The sequence below is a fragment of the Pinus tabuliformis genome, chromosome 8 (assembly GCF_031772625.1).
Source record: "Pinus tabuliformis cultivar Carrire ecotype Pingquan chromosome 8, CPIR1, whole genome shotgun sequence".
Classification (NCBI taxonomy): Eukaryota; Viridiplantae; Streptophyta; class Pinopsida; order Pinales; family Pinaceae; genus Pinus; species Pinus tabuliformis.
In genome coordinates this window covers 11,280,362-11,307,480 of record NC_142294.1, presented here as the reverse complement: position 1 = coordinate 11,307,480, position 27,119 = coordinate 11,280,362, and the positions used below count along the sequence as shown (strand labels likewise).

Sequence of the window (27,119 nt, the reverse complement as noted above, 5' to 3'; positions counted from 1 at the left end):
AACTTTCATAAAATTTGATTTATTTTTCAACTAATTTAATATAAACTTAAACAATATCAGATGATCATTGTTATTATAACAAGGATGTCCTACTCTGTACAGCATATATTAACTGTGTTAGTTGGCTAAGGTCAGAGTAAAAAGTTGAAGTCCAAACAACATTACATATTTAAGCACTAATATAAATGTAGCCACTGTCAATTCCCTCCTGTTTTACGGATGAAGTAGTGGGCTCTGATTTTGTAGTGGAGGATCTTGGGGATGGAGGGTTTTGGTTGGGGGAGCCTCAGTTCTTCTTGGTTGGATGATTGTTCTTGTTGGTTTGGTGGTCTTCTCACACGTGCTTGCCTTGTTGATCACCCCTTGGTTACATATTTATTAGCATCTGGGAGCATGCTCTCTCATTATGGTGTGGTCCTGGTTTACTTGTATGTCTTGGATGTGCTACATCATGTTCTTATGTAATGGGCCTAGCCGCTCATGGGGTTAGTATTGTATGAGGTTCCAGCTTGTGATTTTCATCACAATGATTGAGATTTCAGCTGGTAGCTTGGAGCATTGGACTGACTTGGGGGTAAAGGATGTGCACTTGGCAAGCAAGCGAAGAATGCGATCCTCATAGTAAGACTAGGTTTAATGGTATACTAGACTTGGTGCATGTTCTCACAAAGCCTCTAGTGAATGGAAAGTTTGTGAAGTACCGAGATAAGCTAGGGGTGGTGGAGAATCCCTTCCTTGCTAGGAGGGAGAGTTGATGTGACTAGCATCATAAGGTCTTCTACAATTGCTTGGTGTCTCAGCATGTGGAAGACATTATTTCCCTCTTCTAGTGATTTATGTTTTCTTTTCTAAGTTTAACTTAGGAAAGTACACAAATTAAAGTAAATTAATTATTGTGGACTATTGGGTTATTTTCTAGGGATTAATAATTTAATTATTTAAGTGACTTAGAAATAATCTCAACCATTGATCTTCAAGATGTTTTTAGAAGGAATTTTCAAGTTATTTCTAGAAGGAAGATTCAAGATGTTTCTAGAAATAAGATTCAAGATGTTTTTAAAGGGGAGATTGGGGTTAGAGATTTGGACTCAATGAAGATTATTAATGGAGACTTTTGATGGAGGTGAAGACACAATGAAGAGCATAAGTGTGTGAGTGGGACATCACAAGAGAGAGTGATTCTCTTTGTAGTGCAAGTGGCTTGGTGACCAGTGCTCATAAGAGAAGTGCGAGTGGGTTTGAGTGAACATAGTAGGGTCGACTTGGAGGAGATTGTAGGGCCGAGTTGTTAGAAGGAGATCGAGTGTGTCTGGAGGAGGTTGAGTTGCTGGAGTGTTGGGTTTTTTCAGTGCCCATTAGTGGCAAGGCACAGATCGAGTTGCTGAAGGGCGCATATTTGATTGTTGGAGGCTGATTTCTTAAGAGCGATTTCATTTGGAGGCAAATTTCCTTGAGGTCGATTTACCTAGGCTTAATTCATTTTGAGGGAGCCAAGTTGCAAGTTCCAAATTGTATTTTTCTTGTATCTCTGTCGGTTGAAAAACCCATATTATCTAGATAATGAAATGTGAGAGAATTGTTTGTGGGTTAATAAATTTTGCAATGTGTGATTGATCTCTCTGTTTTTTCTCGGCTGCATATTTTAATTCTAGAAGTTAAAGATACCAATTATTTTATTTTTCGGTGATTCAATTATTATTTGGGTAAATAAATAATAAATAGGGATAAATTAAATTGTTGTGAGAAAATAAATCTTCTGGTATTAGAAACTTAACAAATCTTTCAACCACATTGCACAACAAAGATTTTATCCTTTACATCAGACATGGGTAATCCTTCAATGAAGTCTATTGAAATCTCTTCCCATTTTTTGTTAGGAATGTGTCAGGGATGAAGTAACCTTGGAGTAATAAGGTTTTTATTTTTATTTCATTGACATATTGTTGACACCTAGACATAGGGATTGGGTGAACAACTGTAAATAATGTAAATAAATAATAGAGAAAATGGAGAGTCATCGGGAGATGAAACTCAACAATCACTCCCTCATGTATATAATAATGAACAGCCTAAATGAATATACAATTTCATTTTTGAGGAGTTACCTCCTGGCCTGACATGGTATCAGAGCTAGCACTATTTTTAGTATTCCTGCCCTTGTAACTCCCTTTTCTGCCTATTTGCTTGTTCTGCCCATATTGCAGAACTGACATCACTGACCTGATAGCAGCGTTCCCTTAAAATTTCAATCTATTAACGCTTTTTGATTTGTTTTATTTTTGGTCACATCAAAAAGTTTAATTTCTTCGTTTTACCACATTAAATTAATTGCCTAAGGAATAATTAAATTGTTAATATAAAGTTCCTTGGTGTCCTTTCGTGGTAGAGATTTCTCTATTGTTAGGTGTGATTAATGTTTTAAAATCATTGACTATTGGAGAACGATAAATTATTTTAGATCTGGTTATTAATGAAAATCATTTTAAATCTGGAATCATTGCTTAGCATTTAAATTTCATAATTCTTCACAAGATTTAATTGCTTGCGTGATAAAGTTTTGAGCATTCACATTTAATTATCATGATCGTCAATTTCACCACATTTATAAACTGCTCGAGATAACTTGTTTTTGTTTAGTCTATGGTTAATTGAATATAAAGGCATTGGTCTATGATTATTTTTGTCTTGTGGTTGTGTCTTATTTTAATCTATCCATCTCAGTTGACCAAGATTTGTTCTAAATTCATCAAGTTGTCCATCTTTAAGTCTCCTAGAGCTCGTGTTTCATAGGTTATTCTCATTCATTCACCTTAGGGACTACCCCCATTGACTTGTCTAGGAGAGAGTCTAAACGAAGTGAGTAAGGATTAGAGTGACACCCCTTACTCTGAACGTTGTCGCGGTGCCTAGACACTTTGCGTGACAGCATTTTTTGGCGTCGTTGTTAGGATATTCTGACACATAGGAAATAGTTAAGTATAACTTGGTTTAGTGTAGAGTTAGGTAAAGTGTTTTTCTTTACTATGTACATTTGTAACTTACAATCTGACAGTCACGATATGTTCTAGACATGAAGTGATCCGACGGTTCATTCTCTCGGTATTACCAACACTTGATCCGTGGCTTAATAGCCGATTGGTTCATGATCTCTATTTAAAGAGCATGGAGGGTCATTTGTAGGGTGATCGTTCATGAGAGAATCTTATGTAAATTTTCTTTCTTTTATTAATAAATTGCTTGAAGTGGCCGCGTTGGCTCAGGCCGTGGACTGGTTCCCTCTTTGAGGGTTTTAACCACATCAAGAATACTGGTGTATTGATCTGTGATTTGTTTGTGAGCGGTGTCCTTTGGTGTTCTATCTGAGGAACTTACTGTGTAAATTCCTACATGGTATCAGAGCTATTTGAGGGTCGCATCCGTTGGTGATTCAAATCCGAAGTCGGTAGAACTACATCTGACTGTCGTTTCCTAGATCTACCCCTTCTGACTGCTTTCAGGCCGAGAGGACTGCTCTATTGTGTTAGGAGCATCTGTTCCAGTGAGGAACCCCTTTCGTTTCATGCGAAAAGGTTTCCGGTAGCCCTAGCTACGTCATTTTTAAGATCTATAGGTATACAATCTTTATTTGCAGTTTTAGTTATTCATCTCTCTGTGTATTTCGGTTTATTTAGCTCTCTGTTTTTTATTACCAGATCTATACTTTTCATTTCTGTGTATGCTCTTTGCCCCGCGACTCTGTGCGATTTGGGCAAATCAGAAACAAAAAGGAAGGATTTTTCTCATGCGTATGCTCTTTTCCGCCGCGCCTTATTGTGATTTTGGAAAATCAGAAACATTGAGGAAAATATTTAGTTTCCTGCGAAAACTAACTTCAAGCCATAAGGTTTGGTTTTTTTTGCATGTCCGTGTTGGATTGTGTGGTTTTTTGTTTTGCAGACAAAAAGAGCTTTTTCAAGTAAGCACGCACTCCAAAGCTTCAGTGACAAAAAAAAAAAAACCTTCCTCTTTTCAAAAAATTACTAACCTTTTAAACTAGATCACTTGGTCCAAAGTTACTTTATGAGAATAGAGGTGTTGGGTTCAAGTCTTTCTTTTTGTTGAGTTACTTTTTGAAAAAGCACTTGTATCTTATGTTTTAAAATTACTTTATGTAAAAGTGTTCTCACCCATTATAAAAAGTGAGTCACTTATAATTCTAAAGTTTCTTTATCTTTTATTTAAGTTACAATTTAGTGAGTAGCTCATAAAGTACCATTGTAAAAGTGACTTTCACTTATTTATAAAAGTGGGTCAGATAAAATCTTTTTTAAAGTGAGCTAATTAGATTAAGTTTGGAAAGCGGGGGAGTTGGGGATTTTTTTTAATATAACGTTATCATTCACTTCCGCACATTCACACACATCGTTGGCATCTTCAACAACTTTTCTTCAAAAAGCCATAATGTCTTCATCCGGAAGTCGTTTTCAGAGTCTTTTTTTTTAATCGGCTTAATTTTTCGAGATCTTTCCATTGGAACACTTAGTTTCAACATCTACACCTTCAGTTTCTGTTAAAATGGAAAGTCCATGCCAAGTTATTCTTGATAGCACCAACTACTTCCAATGGTGGTCCTATATTGTGGATTTACTTATAAGTAAAGGTCTTTACAGAATAGCCTCAGGCCAAGAAACTAAACCTAAAGATGAAGATAAGGTAGCCAAATGGGAAAATAGGCAAGATCAAGCACGCGGGATAATATGGATGTCTATTTCTCCAGACCTTAGATTCCATATCATAGAACTTGATACCTCTAACAATGAAACATCTCACTAAAGTTTTTGGAATTAAAAATGAAATTAGAGCCCATCAACTCGAAAATGAGTTGCTTACGTAGGACCCCAATAATTTTTCTTCCGTTGAAGATTTTTTGTTCAAGACCCTTAGACTTCTCTTAGAAGGTGTTAAGGTTAAAAAAGAAGATGGTAGCTTTATCTATTCCATTCTTACTAAGTTGGGACCAACCTACTCTGTGTTTGTTTCTACCTTCCATTCTACTAGAGAAGCCTTGATTTCTCAAGGACAAGACTACAAGTCCACCTCTTTTGATGCCTTTTGTGATTCTTTAATAAGAGAACAAGAAAAACTCTTACATCTTGGTATTCTTAATCTTAGAAACTCTTCTAAGAAAGCCTTAGCCACCCAACAACAACCAAATTCAAAGAATCTTAAGAAGCAGTATCCTAAAAAGAATGGTCTTAAACCAAACAAAGGTCCTAAGCAATTTCAGTCTCAAAATGAAAAATCAATTCAACAAAATGATAAGGCAAAAAAAAACAAAGGGAAGAACACTGATAGACATTGCAATTTTTGTAATCGAGATGGCCACTTAGAATCCAAATGCTTTAAGAAGATGGAAGCCTTGGAAGCAATAATGAAGAAGCATAACATCCATTTGGAGTATTCTTCAACTTCAACTTCATCTTCAGGAATAACAATTTTTGCATCTGGTTGTCGAGCATCTCGGTCTGGTTATGCACTAAATGTATCTTCTTCTTCTCATTCTCATTAGTGGCTCATTGATTCTGGAGCTTCTTTTCACCTGGCAAAAAACAAAGCCATGTTTTCTTATTTAAATGATTGTAACACCAAAAACATATATGTTGGTGATGATAAATCTCTTAGTGTTGTAAGGACTGGAACTATTCATCTAGACAATGGTCAATTTAATGATGTATTATGTGTTCCAACCTTATCCTGCAACCTTCTATCTGCATATCGGATAACTCATTCAGGTGAAGGTAAAATCGTTGAATTTTCACCTCATGATGTTGTAATTAAGGACCTAAGAGATCCTAGACAGATTTTAGCTACTGGCATTGTTGACGGTTCTACAAGGTTGTATAAGTTTAACAACTTTGGGTCATCAACTCTTCCCTCAGTATTTGTTGTTCATAATAGTGAAGTGAACAAATTTTGGCATGAGCAATTTGGTCACTTAAACTGGTGGCCTGGGTGCAGGCAATATGGACAAGCGGCCGAGACCTGATATAATTTTTTCTAACTCTGGCTGAATTTCCCCTTCTGTTTCAACTGGTGTATCAGTCATCTAGACTGCTTCATGAATTTTTCCTCTGATCACCCCAACCCTTGTTATCGGGCACAAATCATATCATGGCATGTTTTCCTCCTTTTGGACTATAATTCCATAGGAATTATAATAATATACCATCGTTGCTTTAAAATGAGGAAATTGCGGTTAAAACGCGATATGCACAGTTAGAGGGCTTTCGTTCCAAAGGAACGGAAATACACTATGGACACTTTAAAGCCACTATAGTGTTAATTCTAAAGAATTACACTATCAGCAAGATTTCATTGAGATGCGTTATACGCAAATTAACACTATCGACGGTTAACCATCGCCCTTCCAACGCTCCTTCCTCTGATGCGATAACACATGGTATTATCGGAGATCACAATCAGTGACTCCAATATTCTAAAGGTTTGCTCCTCTCACTCCGATCTTGCGATGCGATAACAATCGCGGACCCGATATGCTATCAAAGCCTCCCTATAATATTTCGGCTCCAGTAGTGTCATGCTATAGGATTTCGGCGCTCCAAAGGTTTTTCTTTCCCACTCCAACTTAGCGATGCGATAAAGGTTTCGGACTTGACGAGGATATAATCCTTGTACAATAAAATTTCAAGTCTGGAACTCTGCTCCGGCTAAGTATTTTCACGACTTCTCTGTGTAAAATAGAGTTTTGCTCGCGGAACTCTGTAAAGCAAATAAAGAAGCCAGGGCTCGCCGATATGAAGGAAACACAATCTAAAGGCTTCGTCTGAAGTATTAATTGGAAAATAAGGCTAATTCATTGATATTCAGACTCAGAGGAAGCGACTAAAACTGATACACATACAATTATCAGTTAACAAAGAACCATAAATTCCAATGCATAGAGAGAGGTTTTTTTCAAGATCACAATGTCTCCGGGCCAACCCACCTAGAGAAGTCTCGTTCTTTCCTTTATAAAATAATAGATAAAGCTTACTTAGTCCTTATCCCTTTACAAAAGCATGCCAATACATATCTACTGGTTCATTTTAGCAACCGGTTTCTAAAACAGAAACTTATTTATTATGATTTAATAGTTCTGCGAGACATCCCCTCGAGAACCTCCACTATAGCTTATCCATCCAACAATTATTTCCATCATGATCTTATTCTTAATTCTATCCCTATCCTAAACTAGAAAAGCATGGAAATTGATGGCTAAAGGACCCCGCTCCTTTGCCTGTAGATTTTTTTGGAACAAGTTTGAAGATTTTTCCCTCGAAGTCACATGCTTCTGCATTAGACTCCCGAGGAAAAAATTCTTCATGGGCTCCTGTCCATGAGCTCATCTACAGAACTGCCCAGTTTCTGTATTATGTTTTCTGTAACCCAAGTAGCTTCAACGATTGGCTGATCCTTCCATTTTACCAAATACTAGAAGTATTCTCGTCCTCTTGTTTTCTTAAACACCTTGTCCAAAATTCTTTCTGGCTGCAATTCTTTTGTTGTGGGTAACTGTTTTACCCAGTCAATCTCTTGGGTCTCTTGATCCTTTTCTGTATCATTTACAGTTTCACCTTCATACTTGTATAGATCAACAACATTGAAAATTGGTGATATTCCAACATCAGGGGGTAGCTCAATCTCACAGGCATTTGCAGAAAATTTCCTCAACACTCTGCATGGTCCAATTTTCTTGAACTTCAATTTGTTATATTCCCTCTTTGGAAACATCTCATTTCTGAGGTGTGCTAAAACTAGATCTCCAACTTCAAAGTTCACCTCTCTTCTTTTCATGTTTGCTCTGGTTTTGTACTTAATGTTACTATCTTGTAGCTGCTGTTTCACTTGTTCATGTATTGCTTGCATTTCTGAAGCAAAATCTTCTCCCTTTGCACTTCTCATCTCATCTTTTCGCAAGTTTCTTAATTCAGTTACTCCTCTTGGATGCATTCCATAAACAATATGGAATGGACTCTGTCCTGTACTCCTGTTAGGTGAGTCATTATATGCATACTCAGCGTGTGCCAACACTTGATCCCATTGCTTTGGATGTTCTGTAGTAAGGCTCTTTAAAATATTTCCCAAACTCCTGTTCACAACTTCAGTCTGTCCATCAATTTGTGGATGATAAGCATAGCTGAAACTTAGTCTAGTTCCCAACTTTTTCCATAATGTCCTCTAGAAATGTCCAACAAATTTGGAATCCCTGTCTGAGACAATACTCTTGGGCAATCCATGTAATCTTACAACCTCCTTAAAAAACAAATTAACAATGTGAGAAGCATCACTAGTTTTATAACATGGAATAAAATGTGCCATTTTTGAAAATTTGTCCACTACAACAAAAATTGAATCATTACCTCTTTGAGTCTTTGGTAAGCCCAAAACAAAATCCATACTTACCATATCCCAAGTCCTATCTGGAATTGGTAATGGGGTATACAAACTGTCAGGCCAGGGTAACTCCAGGATGAACGGGAGAAAAGAACTGATGATCTTATTCATTAACTAACTCATGTTTATATACAAAAATAAAATGGATCAGTTCATCTTCTAGATGACTGTCCAGTTCACCCATCCGTTTCGGATTAGGTGTCAACATTCCCCCCCTTAATCTGAAGGGATGTTGGTGAGTCCAAGCATCGTTCTGAATCTTTCAAGCTTTTCTCTTCCAAGCGCTTTGGTGAAGATGTTTGCAATTTGCTCGTTTGTGGAACAATGACGGAGATGGATTGTTTTGGCCTCAACATGATGTCGGATCAGATGATATTTAGTATTGATGTGCTTAGTACGATCATGGAACTTTGGGTTCTTGGCCAACTTTATTGCAGATGTGTTATCAATCATGAGTGGAGTTGATTGTATTTGTTTTACCTGCAAATCTTCAAGAATTTTCCTGAGCCACACAATTTCTTTCGTTGCTTCAGCTGCTGCCACATATTCAGCTTCTGTTGTGGAATCTGCTGGTACTGATTGTTTGCGTGATCTCCAGGAGACAGCTCCCGATCCAAGACTCATAGCATATCCTGAAGTAGATACCCCAGTTTCTTTGTCTCCATCGAAGTCTGAATCAGAGTATCCAATCAAGTTGAAGTCGTCCACCTGTGTATACTTGATTCCAAGGTCTTGAGTTCCCTTCAAGTACCTTAGAACTCTTTTTGCAGCAGACCAGTGTCCCTCACAAGGCTTTTGCATAAACCTGGAGAGGATTCCAACAACAAATGAAATGTCTGGTCTGGTAGTAGTGAGGTAGATGAGACTTCCTACAAGCTGTCTATACTTTGTTGCATCCTCAAATTCCTTTCCTTCAATAGATGTGAGCTTCAAGTTTTGTTCCATTGGAGTAGAAAGGGGATTGCACTCTGTCATGCCAAATCTGTTTAACAAATCTCCAATGTATTTCTTTTGAGAAAGAAATATGGACTTTGGATGTTGGGTTAAATGCCAAGATAGTAATGAACATAGCCCAAATCAGTCATTTCAAAAATTTTTCCTAATTCTTTCTTTATGGATGCAATATAGCTTTCATTGTTCCCTGTCATTAAAAGATCATCTACATATACCACAAGATATACAACTGTTTTGCCAACTTTCTTGACAAATAAAGTTGCATCATCAAGATCAAAATGATTGAAGTTGAGTTTCAGAAGATGCTCAGTTAGTTTTTCATACCAGGCTCGTGGTGCTTGTTTGAGGCCATACAAGGACTTCACAAGTTTGCATACTTTGTGTTCATGTCCTTTCACAGCAAATCCTTCAAGCTGGGACATAAAAACATTCTCTTTTAGATCTCCATTCAAGAATGCAGTTTTTACATCCATTTGATGGACTTTCCAACCGTTCTGAGCAGCTAGTGCAAAGAGTGTCCGGATGGTGGCCCATTTTGCTGTGGGAGCAAAAGTTTCCTCATAATCGACCCCTTCCTTCTGTGCAAAACCTTTTGCCACAAGCCTAGCTTTGTGCTTGTCAAGTGAGCCATCAACTTTGTACTTGTTCTTGTAGACCCACTTGCAGCCAATTGGTTTGGTTCCAAATGGAGGATCAACCAGCTTCCAAGTGCCATTCTTTATGAGGGCATCATACTCCTTCTGCATCGCTTCTTTCCATTCATCATGAGAAGCAGCTTCTTTGAAGGAAGTTGGTTCAAAATCTGTAGACAAGTTCAATTCACAATCATAAGTAACATCCATATCAACACGTGAATTAGAGTTATCTACATCACCTCCATCTTGTCGGTTTGTATTTCTGGTTCCTGTTTTTCCAATTTCATCAGGATGAACACTTTCAAGTGTCTTTGTCAGCCACTTTGGGGGACCTTTCTGAGATGGTCCAGGCTGTTCTGTTGATTGAGTTGGGACTGAATCAAGATTAAGTCTCCTAATTCTATCAATTACATCACTTAAAGCATCATCCGTTGTTGGAGTGTCATGCAGGGGAGATTGTTTTTCAGAAGAAGATTCCACATGTTGATCTATTATAGGAATCCCCCCTTCAAGATGTGGAATCTGATTATCAAACTCTTGGAATGATTTTGGTTTTGTGAATCTATCCAAGCGATCAAGTTGCCGCTCAACAACACTGTCAGATTTGGATGATTCAAGAAAAATGACATCTCTAGATAAAACAAACTTTTTATTTACTTCATCATAGAGGCGGTATGCTTTAGATGTGTTTGAATACCCCAGGAAGATACACTTACGACTTCTAGCACCAAGTTTGTTTCTATGTACCTTTGGTATTAAAGCATAACAGGTGGAACCAAAAATCCTGAGATGTTTTACCGAAGGAACATGTCCATACCACAATTCATAAGGAGTCTTGTTTCTTATAGCACTAGATGGACATCTATTCTTTATATATGCAGCACATAGAACAGCATCAGCCCAAAACATTGTCTTTACATTTTTGAAGAAAAGCATGGATCATACCATATTCAAAATTGTTCTGTTCATTCTTTCAGCTACACCATTCTGTTGAGGATTATAAGGCACAGTTGTTTGATGTTTAATCCCATGTTGGCGAAGATAGTGTTCAAATTCATTTGATGTATATTCTTTTCCATTATCAGTGCGAATAGACCCAATATGAGATTGTGCATCATTTTCAATCCATTTATGAAAATTCTTGAATGTTTGAAAAGCATCAGATTTGTTCTTCAAAAAATAAACCCAACACATTCTGGTGTAATCATCAATAAATGTCATGATATATTTATTTCCATTTGCAGAAGGAACAAGCATTGGACCACATAAATCTGAATGAATAAGTTCAAGCTTCCTATGTGCTCTTGAATGTGAATCATGAAAAGACTGTTTGCTATGCTTTCCTAGAATGCAAGCATCACATTGTTTATGTTTTCTAGGAATTGTAGGCAAACCAGCAACACATTTTTCTTCAACAAGCGGAGACTATCATAGTTTAAATGTCCAAATCTAGCATGCCATAATAAACTTGATGGAAGTGCACCTTCTTCATGATGAGAAATATATGAGAAATGTTGTGCATGAGCAGAGGTTCCTTGCAGTTTAAGAAGTCTTTCTTCTTCTATACCCCTCATGACAAGTGAGTGGTCAGATGCCTTTCTTACCTCAAGCTTGCCATCAAACATGTGAATGGAGTGACCTTGCTGGCGGATGTGGACCAGGGACAACAAGTTTCTCTTGAGCTGTGGGAGATATAGAACATGATCCAGAAGAAAGTCTGGAAGACCAGGCAGTTTAAGCCTGATTGTGCCAAGCCTTGATGGCTTGATTTTTGACTGATCTGCAAAGTATACTACTCCATCAACATTGTCAGTGAAATCTTCAAAGAAATCTTTCCTATGAGTCATATGACAGGTTGCTCCTGAATCAAGCAACCAGTCATTTTTCGAAGAAGCAAGTGAAGCATTAAACAAATCTTCATTTACTCCAATGTTACATTGTGCCTCAATATAGTGAGCGGATTCAGGTGCTTTACCTTTGTCTGTGTCATCAGTTTTACCTTTCTGCTGATTTCTTCTCTGCTCAACTTTGTCCCATGGTAGCTTGCATGTAGAAGCATCATGTGATCCATTTCGTTTGCAGCGAATGCAATGCAGATCTGCCTTTTCTGCTTGAGGATGTCTGCCCCCCCTGCCTCTGAAGTATCTTCCTCTTCCTCTTCGTCCACCTCTTCCTCTTGTAGAATCTTGAGCAGGATGCTTTTCTTTATGAGCAAGGCAAACAGTCTCTTCAGAAGATTCAGGGACTGTTTTCTTTCCAAAGGCTTTCTCTCTTTCAGCAAACTTTTTCACAAGAGTGTCAAAGGTTATATCTTTAAGATTTCCATTTGCTTGTAAAGACTCAAGATAATTAGAGTAGGTAGGATAGAGTGCTTTGAGAAAGGCAATAAGAGAGATATCCAGCTCAACCTTAGTGGATTTAATATCATGCTTTATAGACTTTATTTCAGATGCAAGAGCAAGAGGATCATTATTTTTCAGTTCAAGAGTGAAGAGTTTAATCATGAGCTGAACAACTTCAAGTGCAGAATGTGTATCATAGAGTTCTTTCAGCTTTTGTAAAGCTTCAAAGGCAGTGGAATAGGATGAAATATGACGACTTACTTCCTCATTTACAGATGCTGCGATCAATGCATAGGCTTTGCTGTTCTTGTTTTCCCAAATGACAAGTTCTTTATCTGATGTAGGCTGCACAGGGTCTTTGTCTTCTTCTTCGACACACACTCCTTTCCACAACTCATTGTAGATGAGGGTGTGTTTTACCATTCGAGACCATTCTGAATAGTTCTCCTTGCCAGTGAGAACTATTCCTACCATAGAAATGATTGAATGCATTCTGTAAAAAAAAAATATCTTTGCCAAAAAACTTCTGTTGAAAAAAAAACTTTATATCATAGCCTTATGCATTTTATTTTTCTTCTAACATTGGCATCAGCATCACCATTTCTTATATTACTGCCACACTACTGTGTTTTGAGAAAGAAAAAAAAGGCGCTAAGGGATCTCTTCAACATATATCACTTCAATATATATCAATGCAAAGACTGTTAAAAAAAAAAAAACAGCGCAATATATAAAACTCCGCTCCAAGTATATACTGTAATATGCGTCATACAATAACTTGTTCCGCTGCTGGATGACAGCTTGCACATTACAAACGTGTTATTCAAAGAAACAAGCCTCAAAACACCGTCAGGCTCCCTCACCACCTCTTCGTTGCCACAAGTATCTGGCAATGAACGCTGGATTGCTGGAATGAACGCAGCAATAGATTCACTCTCGAATATGGGCAGCGCTATAAAACTCTAAACTAGAAATGTTCAGACGCAGCACAAGTCTGTAAAAAACAGCAGTAACAATCACTGGACGAAGCTGCTTGCTATTTATTTCCGCGAAGAGTCGAATTTCAGGAAACAGAAGACAGTAAACATTTCACGATATCCCGGTCATGTATACAGTTCAGTTTCAGCCGATAATACTTGAGTTTTCACAATGTCTGCAGAATCCATTGCTGCTGGGCAATAATCAGATAAGTCAATTCATATGTACTGTTTCCCAGAGAAACAAGCTCAAATTCAAAATTGGCTCAATCAGAAAACCTTGTATGAATCAACTGGTATTGCAGAATTCATCAGGTTGTGGGGAAAACACCAGGTGTTCTGCCGGAATAGCTTCCAATGGTTTTGGCCGTTTAAGGGCGAGGGTCAAATCTTCGGAATCTGTGGTGGCTGGAGAGGAAGACAACGATTTTGACAAGGAGGCAGAGGAGGCAAATGCCCAAGTTTCTCTCTCAGGTCCTCAGAGCATGTTAAGCTCAAATTCTCAGAAGAATATGGATGAGAGAACCATCAAATCGAAGAAGGTCAATCGTTCTCATCTGAAACGCGCAAGGGAGCTCTCAAAAACATAACCGATACATTCATGGATTCATGCGCAGAGAGGGGAAACTCTAATATGTCAGCGTACTCAAGAAAAACGGATGCACAGATGCGTTGTCAGGTCAGAGGGGCAGCGAATTCAAGCAAACATTTATACAAAAAAAAATGCGCAGTCTCTGGCAGTCAGGCAGAGGCAGAGCCAGGGAATCAAGGTCAGAGTAGCGCTCAGGACTGAGCAGCTCTCAAGACAGGAGTTACAACTATTTTAGGGACTGGGACCTGAGCTCTGATACCATGTCAGGCCAGGGTAACTCCAGGATGAGCGGGAGAAAAGAACTGATGATATTATTCGTTAACTAACTCATGTTTATATACAAAAATAAAACGGATCAGTTCGTCTTCTAGATGACTGTCCAGTTCACCCATCCGTTTCGGATTAGGTGTCAACACAAACCTGTGTTTTGGCTCTTTCCCTTTGCATATTGACAGACTTTGCAAGTTTTCACATACTGCCCCACTTCAGATTTCATTTTCGGCCAGAAATAAAATAAAATCTGTTTAACTGCTCATAAGCCTTTTTTACACCAAAATTTCCTGCAAGTCCTCCACTATGTTTCTCTTTGATTAAATTCTCCCTCATAGAACTGTTTGGTATGCACAACTGATTTCTCTTAAACAACAGTCCATCTTGTAAGAAGTAATCCAACCATTTACTCCTATCCACCAAAACAGGATTTTTACAAGCTTCAAATGCCTCTTTAAAATCTGGATCTGTTTCATACAATTCTTTAAAAAAATCAAAACCCAACACTTGGACTTGACTCTCTTGAAATGATACACTTCTCCTACTTAATGCATCTGCGACTTTATTTGATTGGCCATTTATATGCTTCAAGACAAAATGGAAACCTTGAAAATACTCTACCCATTTAGCATGTTTCTAGCTAAGCTTTGGCTGCTGCATAATATACTGTAGTGCATGGTTATCGAATAAAGTATGAACTCCTTTGACATTAGATAATGCTTCCATTTATTCAATGACTGCACAACTGCATATAACTCCTTATCATAAGACGAATACTTCTTCTTTGAATCATTTAGCTTTTCACTAAAATAAGCTATAGGTCTGTCTTCCTGACTTAAAACACCTCCAATTGCTTCTCCGCTGGCATCACACTTCACTTGGAAAGGTTTACTAAAATAAGGTAGAAGCAAAATAGGCTTTTTAGTGATCTTCTTCTTTAACAACTGAAACTTTTTTCTGCTTCAGTAGTCCATCTAAATGGTTTTTATCTTTCTTTATGGTCTCAATAATAGGAGCATTGATCTTACTAAAATTCTTTATAAACTTCCTATAAAAACTAGTAAGACCATGAAAACTTCTTACCTCAAAAACACTTTTAGGTGAAGGCCACTCCATGATTGCCTTGATCTTCTCTGGATCCATCTTCAGTCCTTTAGCAGAAATAACAAAACCCAAGTACACTAGTTCTTCTTTCATGAATGAACACTTCTTCAAATTCAGCAATAACTTCTCTTGCCTTAGCCTTTGTAAGACATAATTCAGATGTCTCATGTGCTCCTCCTTAGACCTGCGATAAACTAATATATCGTCTAGATATACTATTACAAATTTACCAATAAAATCTTTAAAAACTTCATTCATGAGTCTCATAAACATACTTGGTGCATTTGACAACCCAAAAGGCATTACTCTCCACTCATACAATCCCTCATTTGTCTTAAAGGTAGTTTTTCACTCATCCCCTTCTCTTATCCTTATCTGATGATACCCACTTTCAAGATCTAGTTTTGAAAAATACTTTGCTCCACTCAAGCAATCCATTAAATCTTCAATTCTAGGTAATGGAAATCTGTACTTGATTGTGATTTTATTGATGGCTCTTGAATCTGTACATATTCTCCAGCCTCCATCTTTCTTTGGACTCAACACTGTTGGTACTGCACAAGGACTCAGGCTTTCTCTGATCAGCCCTTTGTCAAGGAACTCTTACACTTGCTTCCTAACCTCTTCATTTTCTGTAGGAGTCATTCTGTAAGCTGCTTTGTTAGGTAGACTTGCTCCAGGAATCAAATCTGTATGATAGCTAATTCTTCTAATGGGTGGTAAGTCATTGGGCAAATCATCAACAATAATATCACAATAGTTCTCCAACATTTATTGAATTTCAATGGGTAAATCAGAAACTTTAGTAGAAATCATTATTACCTTGGGCTTGCAAATTATTGCAAAATTTACCTCATTCTCTTCAATTTGCTTCAAATATTCTTTTCCTCCTAGTAACAGAGTTTTTGGATCAGTCTTCTTTCCTGATGCATCTTCTTTTTGTAGAGGGAGCAACGTATGATTTACACCATCCTTTCTAAACTTGTAGGTGTTTCTTTTCCCATCATGCATAGCTCCTTTGTCATATTGCCAAGGTCTTCCAAGCAATATGTGACACACATCCATTGGCATCACATCACATACAATTTTATCTTTATACTTACCCAACTGAAACTCCACTTCACACTATTCATTCACTAATAGTTGATGCCCCTTTTGTAACCATGACACCTTGTAAGGTGTTGGATGTTTCATTGTCTTTAGCTTCAATTTCTCCACCACTTCTGTAGAGACCAAATTATCAGTGCTGCCACTATCAATGATCATCTGACAGCATTTCCCTTGAACTTTACACACTGTCCTGAAAAAAGTCTTTCTTTGTGATGGTTCAACTCTCACCTTTGCTGGCTTGAGCAAAACTTTCTTAACTACCAAAGATTCTCCTCTCTCTGGTATATTTTCTTCTTCTGTCACTGTTGTCGTTGTTGCTTCTCCATCAACTTGAGCAACAATAACATTCCTCCGATTTGTTTATGCTTTCTCTGGGCACTCAAAAGCCCTATGTCCCAGTTTGTTACACCTGTAACATCTTACTTCTCTTCCTCTGCCTCCTCTTCTTCTAGAAAAACTCGCTCTGCGTCTTGCATCACCTCCTGTGGGTGCATGCTGGGTTGAGCTGCTGCTAGCTCCATCTTTGGGTGCTGTAGATCTTCCTCTACCACCTTGATTTCCCCTTCCTCGGAAAGTTCCTCTCCCTCTGGTAGACTGCTTCCTCATGAGTTTTTCTTCAGCTCTCAGTGCCATCTGATAAGCTTCCTCTACTGTTTTAGGAGACAGTATACTTGTCTCATCTTGAATGTCCATCCTAAGACCATTCACATATCTAGCCACCTTGTCATCTGTATCCTGAGTTTCTCCAGCTCTTATGATTACCTTATAGAATTCCTCTGTGTATTCTTTCATTGTCATAGATCTCTGTCTAAGATTTTGCATCTGTTTGAACAAGGTTTGCTGATAGTTACTTGGTAAAAACTTACCTCTCAGCTTTGCTACCATCCTGCTCCAATTCTTGATAGGTTGCTTGCCAAATCTCTTTCTTTATGCTTGCACACCATCCCACCAAAGCGCTGCATGGCCTTTTCGCTTGGTGACACCAAAATTTACTTTCTTCTCATCTTCTGTTTCTTCATAGTCGAAGAATTTCTCCATGCCATTAATCCAGTCTATCAATTCTTCTGGATTCAGTCCTCCTTCATATATTGAAACCTTGGTCTTTGGCCTAGCTATGGATCTCAACACTCACTGGAAGAATCTCATCTTAGGAGTAACTGCTACAGCTTCTTCCTCTGTAGCTTCAACCTCAGGCTCACTAACATCTCCATCATCTATATTTCTATCTGTTGTTAATGCATCCAATCTAGCTTGCATCTGTTGTACAACGTCCATTACTTCAGCATTTGCAATAGGCCGTCCTCTTCCACCACATCCTCGTCCTCTTCCAAATCTGAAAGCCATATTAACTTTCCTTCTCCTGCTTCTGAGATTCAATTCAATGTCAACAGGTTGCTCTGATACCACTAATGGTGGCCTGGGTGCAGGCGATATGGACCAGTGGCTGAGACCTAATATAATTTCTTCTAACTCTGGCTGAATTTGCCCTTCTGTTTCATTGGTGTATCAGTCATCTATTGTTAGATTGATTGCTTCATGAATTTTTCCTCTGATCACCCCTATCCTTGTCATCGGGCACAAATCGTATCATGGCCTGTTTTCCTCCTTCGGACTATAATTCCATAGGAATTATAATAATATACTAGCGTTGCTTTAAAATGAGGAAAGTGCGGTTAAAACGCGATATACATAGTCGGAGGGCTTTCGTTCCAAAGGAATGGAAATACACTATTGGCGCTTTAAAACCACTATAGTGTTAATTCTAAAGAATTACACTATTGGCAAGATTTCAACGAGATGCGTTATACGCAATTTAACACTATCGGCGGTTAACCATCGACCTTCCAACGCTCCTTCCTCCGATGCGATAACACATGGTATTATCGGAGATCGCAATCGGCAACTCCAATATTCTAAAGGCTTTCTCCTCCCGCTCCGATCTTGCGATGCGATAACAATCGCGGACCCGATATGCTATCAAAGCCTCCCTATAATATTTTGGCTCTGGTAGTGTCGCGCTATCGGATTTCGGCGCTCCAAAGGTTTTTCTTTCCCACTCCAACTCAGCGATGCGATAAAGGTTTCGACCTGACGAGGGTATAATCCCTGTACAATAAAATTTCAAGTCTAGAACTCTGCTTCGGCTAAGTATTTTCTTCTTTGTGTAAAACAGAGTTTTGCCCGCGGAACTCTGTAAAGCAAATAAAGAAGCCAGGGCTCGCCGATATTATGAAGGAAACACAGTCTAAAGGCTTCAGCGGGAGTATTAATTGGAAAATAAGGCTAATTAATTGATATTCAGACTTAGAAGAGGCGACTAAAACTGATACGCGCATACAATTACCAGTTAACAAAGAACCATAAATTCCAATGCACAGAGAGAGATATTTTTCAAGATCACAATGTCTCCGGGCCAACCCCCCTAGAGAAGTCTCCTTCTTTTTTTTATAAAATAATAGATAAAGCTTACTTAGTCCTTATCCCTTTACAAAAGCATGCCAATACATATCTACTGGTTCATTTTAGCAACCAGTTTCTAAAACAGAAACTTATTTATTATGATTTAATAGTTCTACGAGATATCCCCTCGAGAACCTCCACTACAGCTTATCCATCCAACAATTATTTCCATCATGATCTTATTCTTAATTTTATCCCTATCCTAAACTAGAAAAGCATGGAAATTGATGGCTAAAGGACCCCACTCCTTTGCCTGTAGATCTTTTTGGATTTTTTTGGAATAAGTTTGAAGCTAAGTCACATGACACGAGGACACGAGACACGGAGGACACGTAAATACGTGGTATTCAATACGAAACGCAGCGACCTGGAAACAGGACACGGGGGACACGTTTTATATATATTTAATAAAAATATATATATATATATATATATACCGAAATATAGTTTTTTATCCATATTAAATTGCAGGTTGCAGCTTATCTAATCAAATTAACAGGTGCAATGGTGTTACACTATTCTGGACTACAGGCCATCCCTTCATAAATATTTGCCAGTGTTAGGCACCCCTGGCTGTGTGCCCTCTCTTCTCCCCACATGGCTCTAGCTAGGCACTTCTGTTGATGTCTCTCTTCACAATGGATTTAAGTATTTAGTATTTACTATTTAGTATTGAGTCTTGACAGTTTATAAAATTATATTAATATCAGTGTGTCACACTGTCACTGTGTTTAGATTGCTTTTAAAAATATATTTATATGTGCAGAAGCATGTCACTGTCTGGCAAAAGTGACGGTCATCATCTCCTTCAAAATAGGCGTGAGTCACTCTTGAAGTACTTGGTTAGATCCACTACAAAGTTGCTAAATGAGACCGCGGAGATAGCTCCAATTAATGAACAAAAAAATGCCAATCACAGATTTGGGAGCCAATTTACTTAAGTAAATACTGCCTTGCCAAAAACGAGCCAGATTTGTCCAGTTATTAATCTGCATTCTCTTTAGGGTTTCAATGAAGTCTTGTATGGAATAAAGACTTTGATTACTCAACTAGCCCTCACCCTAGTGAACCGAGGGCCTCTTTTTCATGCTCAAACAATCCACAAAGGTGAATTACTTCTTCACTGGCCTTTAAGATAGCCTTGCTGTCCTTCAGAATCCAACGAATGGAGATTTGTCTCTTGTAGCCACAGATATCTGAATCTCATATGGGATTGTAACGGTGAAGTGGGGAAACTGTATAAACAACGACGTTGAATCTAAAGTTACCATCCTTGTTTAGCTATAGGCTATAGCCTATACTTGTTTGTAAAATACAAAAATCAGTCTTCGTATGGTAAGAGGAAAGTCAGGAAACCCTTTATCGGAGCCTTGAGCAGACACTAGAAATCAAAACTCCAGAAGTACTGCGTAACTGCTTGTTATTGTTACAGAATAATGTAAGTATAAAAACCCTGCCGGTGGGCTCCAAACAACCGAAAAAAACCCCAGAATAGACCGACGCTGACGTTATAAACCGCATTTTTTTCCAATACGTATTCAAAAATCGAAATACGTTAGTGCAACGGTATTCGATGTACCAAATACGCGTATTCGAAATTCATGACACGAAGGGAAAACGTAGAATACGTATTCTATTTTTAGAAAACGTCAAAAATCGTATTGGACACGTATTTGGGCCGTTTTCGTGTCCAATACGCAAAATACGAGACACGGGACCCTAGGGGACGTGTCCTGTGACTTAGGTTTGAAGATTTTTCCCTCCAAGTCACATGCTTCTGCATCATAAACTATCGCTCCATTCAAAATCTATGTAAAAAAATATGGTGGCAAGTCTTCCTATGGTATCTTGCAGAGATGGTGTTTGTTCCGGATGTGTACTCGGAAAACATTATCGTGATAGTTTTGAAAAATGTGCCTCTTAGCATGCCTCAACCCCTTTACAGCTTGTGCATAGTGATTTATGTGGTCCACTTCCAGTTGTTTCATTCTCTGGCTACAAGTATTTCTTAATTTTCATTGATGATTTGTCCGGACGCAACTGGGTATACTTCTTAAAACTCAAGAGTGAAGTATTTAACATGTTCTTGGCCTTTAAGGCCTTTTTTGAGAAATAATCTGGACATCAAATTCTTAAGCTAAGATCTGATAATGGCGGAGAATATGTTAACAACCAATTCATCAACTTTTGCACTGAGCATGGAATTCAAATACAACATACTATTCCATATACTCCACAACAAAATGGTGTAGCTGAAAGGAAGAATCGCACCTTAAAGGAAATGGCTAATTGTATGCTTCAATTCAAAGGACTTAGTCTTAATTTTTGGGCAGAAGCAATTAACTATGCAAATTACATAGTAAATCACACTCCTACTAAGGTTTTAAAGAATATCACTCCAGAAGAAGCATGGAGCTCAATTAAACCAAATCTATGTCACTTTCGTGTTTTTGGAAGTGAAGCACAAGCCTATATTCCCGATGAGAAACATAAAGCCTTAGAACCTAAGAGTGAAAAATGTATTTTTGTTGGATATTTTGAAGATGTAAAAGGATATAGACTTATTCCACTTAAGTCCAAAAATGTTATCATTAGAAGAGATGTAAAGTTTGCTGAAAATATATTGGCCTATGAGCCTAGTTCGGCGGATGTGCCACCTCTCTCTATCCTTTCTACTTCTGAAAATATTTCTTCTTCAGATGATGACAACGAGGATGACAATCCTCCCCCACCTTCTCAGGATCCTCCTTAAGCTCCTCAGCTTCCAAAATGGGTCCGTGCTACTCGAGATGCAGCAGGTGCTCTTGCAGGTGATCCTACAGATCAATGACGTACACGTTCTCAGTTCGATATAGCCTCTTCTTTACTGACTCAAGCTTCAACGAATTATGATCCTAACACCTTTGCAGAAGCTTCAGGCCATCCAGATTGGGATGCAGTTATGAATGAAGAATATCGTTCATTATTGGCAAATGATACATGGGATCTTGTTCCTCTTCCAAAGGGACGACAACTTGTTAGATGCAAATGGGTTTACAAAACCAAGTATGGACCAGATGGAAAAGTTGATAAACATAAAGCTCGTCTTGTTGCTAAGGGGTTTTCACAAGGTGAAGGCTTTGACTATACTGAAACCTTCTCCCCTGTTGCCAAAATGAACTTTATCTGCCTTATTCTTTCCCTTGCTGCCTCTTTCAAATGGGAAGTCCATCAGATGGATGTTAAATCTCCCTTTTTGCATGGGGACTTGCATGAAGAAATCTATATGGAACAACCTCCTGGCTTTATACAAACAGACTCCAGCCTTGTATGTCGGCCTAAGAAATCCCTTTATGGTTTCAAGCAAGCCCCTAGGGCTTGGTATGCCAAAATGGATAGCTTTCTTTTAGATACTGGCTTTTCTAGGTGTCATTCTGACAATACTGTCTACACCAAGAAAGTGGGTAAGTCTCTTATCATGCTTGTTCTTTATGTTGATGATCTTATCGTTACTGGTAGTGATCCCAACCTTATAAACCATGTGAAGGCTAGCCTTAAAAAGCAGTTTGAAATGATAGACTTAGGACACTTGCGTTATTTTCTTGGTCTTCAAGTCCTGCAATCCAAAGAAGGTATTTCCCTTTCCCAGTCCAAGTATTTCTGTGATCTTCTATGCCACTTTCACATGGAAGACTGTAAGCCAGCCCCTTCTCCCTTTCAGTCTGGAGCCAAAGTTTCAGTCACTTGTACTGCCCTTGAAGTTGATGCTACCTTATACTGTCAGCTTGTAGGAAAACTTTTGTATTTGACCCATGCCCATCCCGACCTTTCCTTTTCTATTGGCCTTATTGCTCGGTTTATGCAAAACTCACACGAAAGTCATTGGAAAGCAGCTAAAAGAATACTTCATTATGTTTGAGGTACAATTCAGTTTGGGATTCATTACAGTGCAGAAGCATCTTCTCTATTGGTTGGTTTCACTGATTTCGATTGGGCTGGTGACCCTGATGATCAGAAGTCTATTGCAGGTTATGTCTTCACTCTTGGTTCTGGACCTATTACATGGGTTTGCAAGAAACAAAGTGCCATTTCTCTTTCTTCAGCAGAAGCAGAGTATCGTGGTGCCGTAGAAGCTAGTAAGGAAGCTCTGTGGCTTCGTCAGATCCTGTCATAGTTTGGTTTTAGCAACAAAATCCGACTACACTTTGGTGTGATAATCAAAGTGCCATTCAACTATGCAAAGATCCAGTCCAATATCAAAGATCAGTCCAATATAAGCGTAGCAAACACATTGAACTACACATGCACTTCATCAGAAAGCTCATTCATGACCATGTTCTTGAAGTGCAATATTGTTCAACTGATGATCAAGTTGCAAACATATTTACAAAGGCTCTCACAGAGGTAAGTTTACTAAACTTCAATTTATGGTTGGAGTTGAGGAAGTTGTCACTAAGGGGGGATAGGTTCTAATGCCTCCTTCCTTCTCCTATTGTGTCATATTTGTACATCCTTCAATCCTATCCCAAGTTGTTCTTAAGGGGGGATGTTAGGATATTGCGACACAACGGAAATAGTTAAGTATAACTTGGTCTAGTGTAGAGTTAGGTAAAGTGTGTTTCTTTACTATGTACATTTGTAACTTACAATCCGACGGTCACGATATGTTCTAGACATGAAGTGATTCGACGATTCATTCTCTTCTCGGTATTGCCGACACTTGATCTGTGGATTAACACCCGATTGGTCCATGATCTCTATTTAAAGAGCATGGAGGGTCATTTGTAGGGTGACCGTTCATGAGAGAAGCTTATGTAAATTTTCTTTCTTTTATTCATAAATTGCTTGAAGTGGCCGCGTTGGCTCAGGCCGTGGACTGTTTCCCTCTTTGAGGGTTTTAACCATGTCAAGAATACTGGTGTATTGATCTGTGATCTGTTTGTGAGCTGTGTACTTTGGCATTCTATCTGAGGAACTTACCTTGTAAATTCCTACAGCCATTGCCGGGGACAAAGTTTTTCTTGGTCCTCGCGACATTTTTCTAATCATCTAACCTTTTCCACCATTCATCAGCTCGTCAAGCGGTACAACATTTTTTTGGCGTCGTTGTCGGGGATAGAGTTTTTCTGTCCTTGGTCCTCATGACATTTCATCAACATTTTTCCCATTTCTCATCTCTCATTCGAGCCGACAAAGCCAACACTTCTTGGCATTGCCACCAAGGACCAATTTACTGGACCTTGGCTTTACGACATTTCATATCATTTTTTTGGCGTCATTTCGTCTCTTCATTTCTCACCATCCTAACTCTCATCATCTCTCATCTAATCCTCTCATCTTCACTTTCTGCACTTGGACATTCTAGTTGGTTTTTTGTTTGGGTGGCGACTCCACTTATTCATTCATTTAATTTCAGACAAGAAGCCCTCCTTGAATATCCATCTGCCTCCATCCAATAACTTTTCGTTTTCACCTTTGGAAACTTTGTGAGAGATTCATGCTCAAGTGGCGACTCCACTTCTTCCATTTCTTACAATAATTTCTGCTAGAAGCTTGCTTATTGTAGATGTTTTGATTTTCTTGAGCAGGGATCTCTCCCTCTGGTATCCATTTGGCCCATCTTTTTCTCGTTAGGCAAGTCATAATGGATTATGATTTGTTTGCTCCTTGTGATTTTATTAATATTCAGGGAGCTCTGCATGGTTATCCTTCTTTTTTTGGTGACGCCATCGATGAATTTCCTCCTTTTCAAGGTAACAATGCTTTCACTACCGAAACTCACCTTCAAAGTGTCAGCCTCTGTATAAGCAAGTGTCTTCCATATTCTAAATATGAAGATGTGAAGATGAAGATTTTCATCCTTACCTTATATGGATATGATTTAGATTGTTTGTTAATTTCCCTAATAACACTTTTGATTCTCTGCAATCAATCATTGATGCCTTTGAAGATAGATATGGAGATAAAGACAAAGTCAAAGCGAAAGCTGAAGTAAAGGAAACTATAGAAGTTGAAAATGATTTCAAGGAGTTAATTCAAATGGTTAAAGACATACAGTTAAATCAGGCTCAAGTAAGCAAGAATGCAGAAGTTAATCAAGCTCAACTTATTTAAGATATGGAACTTAATCAAGCAAGATTAACATCTGATCATGCCAAGGAAATTAATTCTATGGAAAGCAAGTTATTAGCCCTAGAGGAAAATATGATGATCATGGAATTCAATCATTCAAATCATGTGACTGCCATGGAAGCAAGTTATCAAGAAAAAATAAGTTCGGTTCAGAACAGATTGTCAACTATGGATGAAGAAATGACCATCATGAGATTCGATTATAATAATCAGTTAGCTACCATGCAAGCGAATCATAAGAAAGAGATAAACTATATGCAAAACTACTTCATGGGCATGAAAGCAAAGAATGATAAAATTATAAAGGACATGGAAGCTGATCAGATATCTCCTCAGAATAGATTGTTGGCCATAGAGAAAAGGCAGGTACCGTGTGTCATAAATACATAGGGAATAGATATCATTGAAAAAAGATAAAAAATAATGGAAGTTAATCATTCTAATCAAATTTCCATTATTCATAATCTAATAAAGACTATGCAAGCTAATCATGTCACTTTGCAAGAAAGATTCATGAAAACTGAACTCAATTAAGTGAAGTTAATAGTAAGGCATGCCAGAGAAATGAGTTCATTACATAAGAGGTTGGAAGAGAGGAAATCACAGGTCCCGTCTTGTTGTTGTAAACATTGAGAAAAGGGATAACTCCATTAACGAAGATTTAACTAAGAATGACATGATCAAAGAAGAAATTAAAAAAGTTCAAGTTATAACTCATGGCACTTGTGAGACTGATCCATCATTCTTGACAGAGCATATGCAGAATAAAGAAATACATGTCACACATATCTTACATACTTCATTTGAGAGTTTTCAAGCAGAATGTTCCACATCATCAGTGATACAACCTACCACAAAGAAAAAGCGCAAGAGAAAGAGAATGAGAAAGCGATTTGATGCATCAGATGGCCGCGAGCAACTTGATTTTCGGATAGGAAAAAGTCCTACCGTATGCAGGATTGGACATGGCACATTTGAGAAACAACCAACAAATTTGCCTGAAAGCAGGCAAATGCTCAACATGCACTATATTGAACACATCTAATGCCATGGGGCATCCTTTGTATTGTATTCCTAACGCTACACCCTTTTATTTCAGTATTTTATTTTTGTAGGTAGATGTTTTTCATGTTATTAGGATAGTTAATAAATGAAGAGCTTATATCTTTCCTGTTCTTAACGTTATATGATGAATTTTGGATGGACACTACTTATGTTATATTGTCTGTTGCGTGGATGCAGATTCTAGATTCTCACATTACTCCAGTGCAACAACGTGTCCCCAAGTAGAGCTAGAGGTTGACCACTACGTGTCAACGACCCATAGTAGTACACCCCCTTTTTCGCAAAAGGGATAGCACTTGATCGATGTTTCCATTCTGTCCAGCTATTATCATCAGCTTGACTTTCAAGATGTTATTTAAACCCTTTCTGCATGTGTGTAATGTAAATAATCTCAGCAAATCTGTGTCATGTATGTAACGACCTAGGTAAACCTACCTTTCTAGTGACGATCTCCATTCTGGGAGGTTTTTTGTCTCACCGATCCATTCTCGGATGGTCGGTAGAGTTTTCCTTCAGTCTTACCCCAAAGCTGGAATGGATTTTGTCGCTAAGATCTTAGGTGAGTCCTAGTGTTCTAGACCGAGTCTATGTAAAAGTAATTTGGGAATAATCCTAACTATTTGGTCAGGTTATTTTATTACAAATTGCTTGCTCTAGGTCGCAGAAATGGGTAGTCTATGGGGATCAATTACAAATGGGTTTTGCCCCTTATGATGTAAAAAATATGAAAATCATGATGTAAAGTGTCTTGAAGGTTGGAAAAATAATTTATCTCTTCATAGGTTAATTAATTAATTTTTGGCCAAAAATTAATTAAAATCCTAAGCCAAAAATTTAATTAATTCTAGGTCCTAGGTAAATTTAAATTCTCCAAAGACAAAATTCGTCGGTCCTTAAAAATTAAATTTTAAAAGCTCTTGGGACTAAGGTAAATTATTTATTTTGCTAAATTTTAAACCTTTGATCCCTGGGGTTAAGTCAAAATCAAATTTTTGGCGAAATTAACTCAAAATTTTTATTTTTGAGTTAATTAAAATGCATTTAATTAAAATTTTCGAATTTCCCC

General features: G+C 38.0%; 1 protein-coding gene across 1 annotated transcript in view; it reads left to right on the top strand.

Moving 5' to 3' along the window:
* The window catches only part of LOC149233914 (ARM repeat superfamily protein), a 524,198-nt gene that overhangs the window by 171,980 nt on the left and 325,099 nt on the right, over positions 1-27,119 (top strand). The gene's annotated exons all lie outside the window — the stretch shown is intronic.